This window comes from Rousettus aegyptiacus, unplaced genomic scaffold, assembly GCF_014176215.1.
Source record: "Rousettus aegyptiacus isolate mRouAeg1 unplaced genomic scaffold, mRouAeg1.p scaffold_m13_p_9, whole genome shotgun sequence".
Classification (NCBI taxonomy): domain Eukaryota; kingdom Metazoa; phylum Chordata; class Mammalia; order Chiroptera; family Pteropodidae; genus Rousettus; species Rousettus aegyptiacus.
The window spans coordinates 24,072,589-24,081,676 of record NW_023416312.1 but is presented as its reverse complement, the minus strand read 5'-3'; the positions used below and the strand labels follow the sequence as shown (position 1 = coordinate 24,081,676).

The window sequence follows — 9,088 nt, the reverse complement described above, 5'->3', positions numbered from 1 at the left end:
TCATATTGCTCAATTAGTGACAAGAAGGGACCACTGACTTGGTTCAGAAAATGAAGAGGGAAAAGATAACAATATAGTAAAGAAGTACATTCTGTTGGATTATCTAAATGTACAATTTTTTTAATCGCATCCTCTTTGGCCACCAGAAGGAGCGAGACAGCACAGAGTACCAGCAGCAGCTCTCCAAATTGCAGATGTGGTCCCACTGACCAGCGTCTCAGAGGTGTTGGTTAAGGTAGATGACTGCCTTCCTAGAAATGTAACCTTGCAGCTGGTGAGGGCTGCAACTCAGAAACAAACTGTACAGATGGTGGTGATCCTTATGTGCTCCATTAAAAGCTAACCACTGAGCTGCAAGACATGCTCCCCACCACCACCCCACCACCATCCGCCTGTGGAAGGGAAGCCAATGAACCATGTCTGGTGGGGGTATACTCCTCTCTTCTTGCTATATGTTCAGAATCACTTCAAATGCAGTTCCAGGCTGCCTGACCCTGAACAGAAGGCCTACAGAGAAGGAACAGGGAGGAAGAAAAATGGCTGAGACCAACTAAAAGCTGCTTTGAGTATGTGCCTCAGCAAGTTAAAGTGCTGCCATGCTGATTGGCTGGTGGGTAGAGGTGGGAGGTTAATATGTATTTTAAATAAGGGTTTCCTGTTACTTACAAACCTTCAAAAAAACAGCTAGAGATTTTATTATGGTAAAACAATCCTTGTAGAATGAACAATGGTTGGGGCTGTTTTCTCTAAAAGCACTTGTTATCAATGATTCTGTCAATCATTTAATCAGACACCCATTCAAACTACGAATATTTATTCAGTGCCTACTATGTGCCAGTCGCAATGCAACATGCCAAATATAGAGCCCTCAAGCGAACACTGAATTTTGTAGATGGGTCTGTATTTTTGATTCCAAGGTGAGCACTATAACATAATGTTTAACCACCTTGGACTCTAGAAGATCTGGGTTCAAATTCCCATTAAGTCATTTAACTACGGGATGACTCTGAGTGTGTTACTTAACTGACCTTTTCTCTGTGCCTCAGTTTCTGTAGAGTACTTACGGAGTACTCAGCACAGAGCCAGAGAGTAGAAGCCATTATTATTTAGCACCATCCCTCTACCCTAGCCCAGCTTTGCTTGGTGCCACAGTCCACCACCTGGTGGTATTTCCAAGGCTAGCCAGGTCCTCTGCCTCTGAGCCGTGACCCTGGAAATCCGTCAGACACTAGTCAAGGCAGCGTGTGTGTGTGTGTGTGTGTGTGTGTGTGTGTGTGTGTGTGTTGGGGGGGTATTTCTTTGCGCGCGGCTGCCCGAGTTTCCCCAGGACCTCCGGGTAGTCTAAAAACTCACTTCGGAGTTGAGGAAGGAGAGTGAAGTGGCTCTTTCGATCTGAGACACCCCCTCCAGAAGAAATCACCCCCTCCCCCCAGCCCAGAGCAGAGTGAAATCTTAGAAGCTGCCGCTGCCAGGTTTGAACGGAATGCCGGAGTCCGTGGAAGCCGGAGCTGGTCGGCCCGAAGGTCAGCGAGTTGTTTTGAGTTCTAGTACCCGGAAGGGGGGGAGCAGGGAGGAAAGGACGCCAGGGCCCGAGAGACCCCGCGCCAGAGCAGAAATTGTTTGTGCTCCGGAACAGGCAGCTCAGCGGAAGCCGCGACGGGGGCGGGTCACGTGTGGCGGTGGCAGCACAGCTGGCGGGGGAGCCCGGCTGGGACAAGGGCCGTGCCGGGCGGGGGTGGCGCGGGGTGGCGGCTTTCGCAGCCGAGGGTGGAACCGGCATACTCGGGGTGCTGAGAACGAGCGGCGCCGCGAGCCCAGAGAGAACGAGTTATGGAGAGGCTGGGTTAGAAGTCGGAGTATTCGGAGCTCTGTGTAGTACGGCACACGCGGGACGAGGAATTGCCGAGGGTTGCGTAGGAGTACGGAAGTGGGCCCCCAGACCTGAGTGGCGATAGCGGGACTGACGTGGAGAGTGCAAGGACGTCTGAACCCCAAGAATGGAGGCGCCGTTCTTGCAGTCGCCGGCCTTGTTTGCATCTTTAACGCAAAATCCCGAAACGACCGGAACTGCCATCCCTGCCCGCGTCCCAGGGGTGCCCCAATACGCTTGGGGAAGGATGCATTTCGCTTGGCGACTTCGGGAGGGGATCGATGGAGGCTGGGGCCGGGGAAGGCTGTCAGGGTGGCTCCGTGGAAGGTGCAGGTTGGAGCCGTGGGGCACACTACATGCATGCCTCCTCAGGAAGCGAGGGAAGGAGCAAGCTACTTCTGAGGGCTCCGCGGAGGGCGGGGGATAGGGGCCATGCGGGGACCACAGAGTGGGAGAAGGTGCCGTAGAGAAACCTTCGACCCAACCACTAAGACACGAGTGGCCTCGTGGCCGGGAGTGAAAAGTCTCACGTTTCCTCAACGTGGCGCGCTCTACTCCATCGTGGGAGAGAAAGGACACAAACTTGGCCACCCTGCCAAAGTCCTTGAGGACACCTGACTTTGATGTTACCCTGACCAGTGGCCCGAAATGCTCCCCACCCCCATAGTCCACAAGGTTCAGGTCCGAGGTCTGTAAGAGTGGAGGACTGTGATCAGGCCTCGGATGGGAAACCCACCCACGTCCCTCTTCAGCGCCACGCGGAACAGTAGTCTTGTAAAGTTTCCCTCGCCTCTCCGCACCCCCGTCGGGGAAGGGCAGCTCTTTCCGGAGGTAGGGGCAGGGGAATGGCCTCAGAACCTGGAGAGGTGCTAGTTCCTTTTCCCGAAACCCAGACCCAGGAGACGGATGCGGACCTCCAGCGTGTTTGCGACCCCAGAGTGGCGGCGCTTGGCCCACTGCGACGTTTACTTAGAGTCGCAGCAGCCGGAGCTGTGCAGTCTGCGACAAGAGACGCCATTTGCATCCCCCCTCCCTCCTGCAGGTTGGCGGGGGCGGGGGTGTCGCCCGCCGCGGAAGCATATTCCTGGCAGAGACACTGATTAGATGCTGTGTCGCTACGTGCACAGAATTGGGGTGGGCTTTCACCTCCTGTGCGCGTACACTTTCTGCTGGGAAAGTTGCGGCGTTTTTTCCCCCTTTCACCGCACAGCTGCTATCTCCAGGGCGGAATTAGGCGAGCACGTTTGCTCAGCCCGAGGGAGAGAGAATCGCGCTGGCGCTGGGAGGGCGCCGGGCCCGGGCAGCGAAAATCCAGCCCTGGCTTTACGTCGAGCTGCCGAGCACGGCGCTTACGCGCGCCCGGCCAGCCGAGGCCTGGTTTCCATCTGCCCCTTTTGCCTGCGTGTTAAGTTTGCCGGGGAAAACCCAACGATCCGTGCAGAGCCCCTTGGAGGAGACACCCCCCGCCCAGCCCTAATCTGACCGATGGAAAAAATGACAGTATAGGTCAGAGCAGGCTCCCCACGAGTATTAAATGCGGCCGCCTCCGTTCTCAGTGCTTGAGGAGGATGGGCGCCTTGCCAGGAAACCGCCGAAGGAGGAGCCACAGGGCCGCCTGCCCCTTCCCGGGCTAGAAAACGTGGATTCTTAGAGAGACGGGACAAACGTGGTCAGACAGCTGCCCATCTGAATACAGGTTGTTCATGTATCTTTCAAGCAATATCAATCTTTTTTTCTTTAAATCAAGTACACGTTAAGTTGGTTATAAATACTATGAGAATTGGTGAATCGATTGATGACGACCTCTCTACCTGTTATTCACGTGTGTGCAGGAGGTGCAGGACTGAGCACAATGCATCTTGGCACTGCCCGTGCGTCCTAAGAAGGCATAGTTCCCTTTGCACTCCACCTTCGAGGACTTTTAGCATAACTCTAAAAGGGGATTTATTTTAGTTGTAGTTATATTTGGGGGTTGCTTACTCCTTGCAAACTTCTGCCTGGGGTTGTTTGTACCCAGTAGTAGATGGCCCTGGGCATTGGCTTTTGTAGTCCAAGGTTTTCTCTTGGCTTTTTCTTTTCCTGAATATGCGCTGCTGCGTGCGGGGAGCCTTCTCCCACCCCCACGTGTGCTGCTGCTGCCCTTGGACTCTTGCTTGTGCGCACCACGCGGCCTCGGGAAGAGGGGGAAATGTGAACTCTCCGGGTGGCGCTCGAGAACTGGAATTCTGACTTAGGGCTGTGGGTTTGTTCCCAAGGCTGGCCGGCAGCAGCTTGGTGGCCAGAGACTATGAAGGGGAAGCCCCGGAGTTGACCCTGGTGCTTTGGGAGCAAACCTGGAGGCGCCTGTGTCTTTGTTTTTTGGCCCCGGGCGGCAGCCTGGCACACACAGTTCTGATAAAGATCACCTGAGAAGGAGTGCTCACCGCCAGCACATTTCAGTGATTAGGCCAACTCCCGCAGGCACATAAGAGAAAGGCCATTTGGTTGTCTTTGAAAAGGAAAAGGCAGTCCCACCTGATGAATTATGAGTAACCTGGGAGAAGCCAAGGGCAGGAATGAGTGGTGCCCCAGGCCTCCTCAGGCCCTTCATCCCCAACTCCTCCCCGTTGCATAGGAGGCCCCATTTCAGAGGAAATGGGAAGCATTTTAACATTAGAAATCTGATGTATTCTATTTACATAAATAGTGGTACATTTGTGTGCCCCTAAAATGAGGCCCACCAACAGCCCAGAGACTAGGCCTGCCACATTCCAGCAGACCAGTGTTAAACTTGGGCTAAAGTGCACCCCCAAAGGATGTGGCTTTTGCCCAGTGCCTCCAAGAACTGATTTATAGGAGATGGCCTTGAGCCATCAAAAAGCTTGGCCTGAAAGAGTCAACTGGAGGTCCTCTACACCAGTGCTGTTCACCCAAAGCCTCAGGGAGAGGATGGGTAATGGTGCCTGAGCCCTGGCAGGAGCTTCCCATTAATCCAGTCTAAATGAGCACCATTAAGGCCCATGTTCCCCCCTACAGGACTATGCGCACAAGCCTTTAAGGGAAAGTCTAGTGGAGACAGTGTGAGCCCACTTTGCCTTAACTTTTTTTTTGTGAGCCATTGTGCTCCTGCACCCTTGCCTAAACCCCATTCCATACTGGCCTCTGAGAACTTAAACCTGGGCGTTCTTCTTGCTGTCTCTGAATCCAAAGGTGAAAACTTACCAGATACTAACAATGAACATATCGTAGCACTGTATGAGAAGCAGTGCTCATTATCCTCAAAACAACCCTGAGTCAGACGCTATTATTATGGACCTTGTTCATTGAGGCCCAGAGCTGTTAAGTGGCTTGTCCAAAGTTGCACAGCTTGGGATAGGGCTGAGAATGCACCAGGGAGGGTAATAGGGCTGCTTTGCCTCTCTAGTGTTGTGTAGTGAAAGCTAGCTGTTTGGGGTGTTTTGAGAGGCCTGCCTAGACCCCGACCTTCCAAAGTTATGGGAGGAGACGAAAGGCCCAATATTTGACCCTTCTTTTGCAAAGGAAACCTCAAGAGCATCTTACAGAAGCACGTTATTGTGGCTCCACGGCGGAGAAAGGGTCAGAGAAGGCAGTGCAAAAGCCCCTCGCCCCACCTCACCGCATAGCATCCGGCGGTCATGTCCGCCGGAGGTGACTGGGGGCTGGGGACAGCCGATTGCCGAGGAACTCCTTATCGCCCAGTGTCAGTGGTCCCGGGAGGCGGAGGTAAACGGCCGCCAGCGGGGGCAGCTGATTCACACTGGCCTCTGGGCTCCGGACGCGCCCCCCGGGCTCCTCTTGCGGAGTTGGCGCAATGTCCGGCAGCGCCTTCCGCAGCTACGAGTTCCTCTCGGTTTGAGCCACCAGCCTAGAGCACAGAGCCCCACGACTGGAGGCTGGAGAGGCCAGCTAGTCAGCCATAGCTGGGACGGCTGTTTCCGCGTTGCTCACACTCACCCCATCTCCCTTAAATACTTGTCCCCCTTTCCGGGCGCGGCGCACGTGCGTGTACACACACACACACACACACACACACACACACACGGGTTCCCAGCGCGCAGCGGCCTCCCGGGCGTACACACACACACACACACACACACACACACACACACACACACGGGTTCCCCTCCCGGGCCTCCGCCTTCCCTCCCTCCTCTTCCCCGCTCAGGCGCTTTAGAAGCCTTTGGCGGTTGTACGCTGCGCCGGGGGAGAGCCGGGGTGGAGGGGCCGCGCTGCCTTCATGCTCCCCTGCGTCCCTAAGGACGCTGGCACCCTTAGGGCGTGCAGCCAGGCCTGGGGAAATACCACTGACACCCCACCCCCGGGAAGTGGCCGCGGCTGGCGGGGACTTGCGCACCGTTTAATGATAGTCCAGGGAGTCAAAGAGGAGGGTCAGACAATGGGGCCTGCGAGTGGAGGGGGTGGCGATAAACCCCCTCTCCCCGAAAGGCTGGCTCAGCCGCTGGCCACCGCTAACACGAGTTGAACCAGCACGTTTTGTACTAGCTGCATCTTGTCACCCTGCGTGCCCAGACCGAGTGTAGGTGTATGGGGGTTCGTGGGGATAGGGATTCATGGTCTGAGGCGGTGCTGGATGATCAGCTTCCCACTTTTAGCTCCTGAAGACTCAAGCAATCCGCTGCCCTCGCCACCGCCGGGGCCCACAGAAGGACAGTCGGCTCGCCTAGCCGTACTTGCGGGTGTTGATAGAGGCTGGGTGAACCCGGACGACAACCTAGCTGAGGGAAAGAGGGAGGGAGAGAGCGAGCGCAGCAGCCCGCGCGCCTCCAGGCAGAACACACGCCTTTCCCGGAACCTTGAAACCCAGGGGAGCCGCTGCCATCTTCGCGTGACGAGCAGCGAGACGCCGGTGATTAAGTGTTTCTTTCCGGCTCCCTCCCCAGATTGCGGCTCTCCTCCTTTCCACAGCGCTGGAAGAATAAAACCTGGGGAAAAAATACACAACCGCGCTCTCCACTCGCAGTCTATGTCCATACTGGTTTCCCAGGGTACGTCCACTCGGGGCGTCCTCCGCCCCCCTACACCACACCTGGCCGAGGACTGAGGGCCACATGCCTCAGTTTCCATTCTTCTCAGCCCAGATCTAGTTTAATGGGGGAGAAGGCATACATCGTTGAAGCCAACCAGTCCCCATCTCTGATGGAATTAAACCTTAACACAGGAATCCCCCACCCACACCAGGGACTAATCCCGCTGCACCTCCTGGGATTAACTCGGCTCACAGGACCATAAAACACTTCCGGCACAGCCAGAGGGTTCGTCTGCAGAAACACTTTAAAATTGTCCTCCCGGGTCTGGAGTTGGAATTGACCTGCTGGAGGGAAGTGAGTAAACAGTTGTAAGCAACAATCCGGGCCTCCATGCAGTTTGCAGACTGTGAAAAGAGCTGCCTAAAACGTAGGCGGTGGGTGCTGCCTCAACCCAAAGCGCGGCCTGGGCCCCAGTAGATATATCTCAGGAAAGGATGCAACATTTACAAATGACATTAATCTGGAGGGGGGCGGATGTGTAAAGGAGCAAGCAGGGTTTCACCAGGCTCTGGCCCCAGTTCAATGAGGAAGACAAGATTCCTGAAACTTGGGGTGAGGAGGTGCTCAGTCCCCTCATTTCTACAGTAGGAACGATAACACTCACCCGCACCCCTCAGGTGGGATTCTGAAGATCAAAGTGTTAAAACATTTTGTAAAAGGGTGCGACCCCTCCACTTCAGTGTGATTAATGTTCAGTCGCACCCTAGAAAACACAGTAGACTTGCTGATTAAAAAAAAGTGAAAACCAGGCCTTCCTCAAATCCATGCAGGAGTGTACTGGATAAAGGGAATCCAAAAGCAACTTAACATTTTGAAACTCCTTTTGTTTTACATAACTTCAAATTAAGTTTCTAAAGTAATGGGAAAGTCTTTGGAATGTTCTAAGAAAAACTGCCTGTCAAAAATTGGGGTTTAAAGGGAAAGAAGAACCTCTAAATTAGGTCAAACCACATTTTAAGGAGAAGGAAACTGGATAAAGAATACATAAATTCTAAGTAGCTTTCTGGCTATGTACCCTCCTGTTAGTCTGGAGAGCAGATGCCACAGATAGCTACTCCACCCCCCAGGACCCCGGTAGTAGGCTCTGACTCAGGCTTGGTCAGCTAAGTACGAGGTTACATTGGCATTCATGGTGGGTACAGTGAGGAAGGGCAAGAATTTGCTTAAAATGCACATCAGAAGAAAGACATAGCCTTCTTCTGTGTCCTGAAGGCCCAGAGCTGCTAAAACTGTGTGTGGGAGGGAGCGCCCCATGACCTCCGTTCCCGCAGATGGACTCACGGCAGCGTGACCGGCCCCAGGTGGTGCCCAGACACGCTGGGATAGAGGCCCTGGCTATGCCTTAAGCCTTCCTCGCAGATTGTGAGCAAGGGCCTCTGGCTGGACCGCCCACCAACCTTCCTGGCCCTGAGGCCTTCGGACAGGGTCTATTCGCCTCCACCATATTGCCCCTAGTGTTGTGCCGTCCCCTCCCTGGCACCCAGCCCGGATCACGAGGCCTTCCCCGCCCCGCAGTCCCCGTTCTTCCCCTCCTGATTCTTGTAGCAGCGGTGCAGAAAGCCTGTTTACCTCTGCAGCCCAAGACGACTCGATCTACGTGAAAAGCCCTAACGCTGGCGCCGACCAGTAGGGGGGGATTGTCCTATAGATTATTCCTCCTCCTGGGCTTTTTTTTTTTTTTTAACGGGAAGGCTCGGTTGGAGAGGGGGTGGGGTGGCGTGTTGCTGCTGTTTTTTAAAACACAGTATTTGAAAGAGAAACAAAAGCCACACAAAAGCCGTTTCGGAGGTACCAAGGCTGTTTTTACATATAAAAAGTGTAGCGAATACTACGGGGTCCCCAGCAGTGATAAACTAAATGGTTGGCCGATTTCGACAATTAGCAGTTAATGTGTTATCTGCGATCTGCAAACAAGTTTTGAGGCTTGAAGGACACTGGATTCCGGTTCTAGTCAACAGCGTTGAACACGGATCTGTAGGGCACCTCCGATGCTCTCGGTTTCTCTAACTGCGAATCTGGCTTCCGCAAACATGGGTTTCCCAGGTTGGAAGACTGACCTGAGGCACAGAAAATGCACTTGGGCAGCCGAGGAGCCTCCTCCTGCATCGCCCCTCAGGCCGAGCTTGTCCGGTTCCTATTTTTCCAAATTGGTTTTTACCCCCCAGTTCCG

At 54.3% G+C, this 9,088-nt stretch overlaps 1 protein-coding gene across 2 annotated transcripts in view; it reads left to right on the top strand.

The window, feature by feature from the left end:
- The first annotated feature begins 1,285 nt into the window (after positions 1 to 1,285).
- The window catches only part of BCOR (BCL6 corepressor), a 111,085-nt gene continuing 103,282 nt past the window's right edge, over positions 1,286 to 9,088 (top strand). Inside the window, exon 1 of one of the 2 annotated variants that reach the window (XM_016156587.2) lies at positions 1,286 to 1,523. The gene's annotated coding sequence lies outside the window, so the exon portion shown is untranslated. The remainder of the gene's footprint in view (positions 1,524 to 9,088) is intronic. The other variant, XM_016156585.2, reaches the window with a different exon arrangement.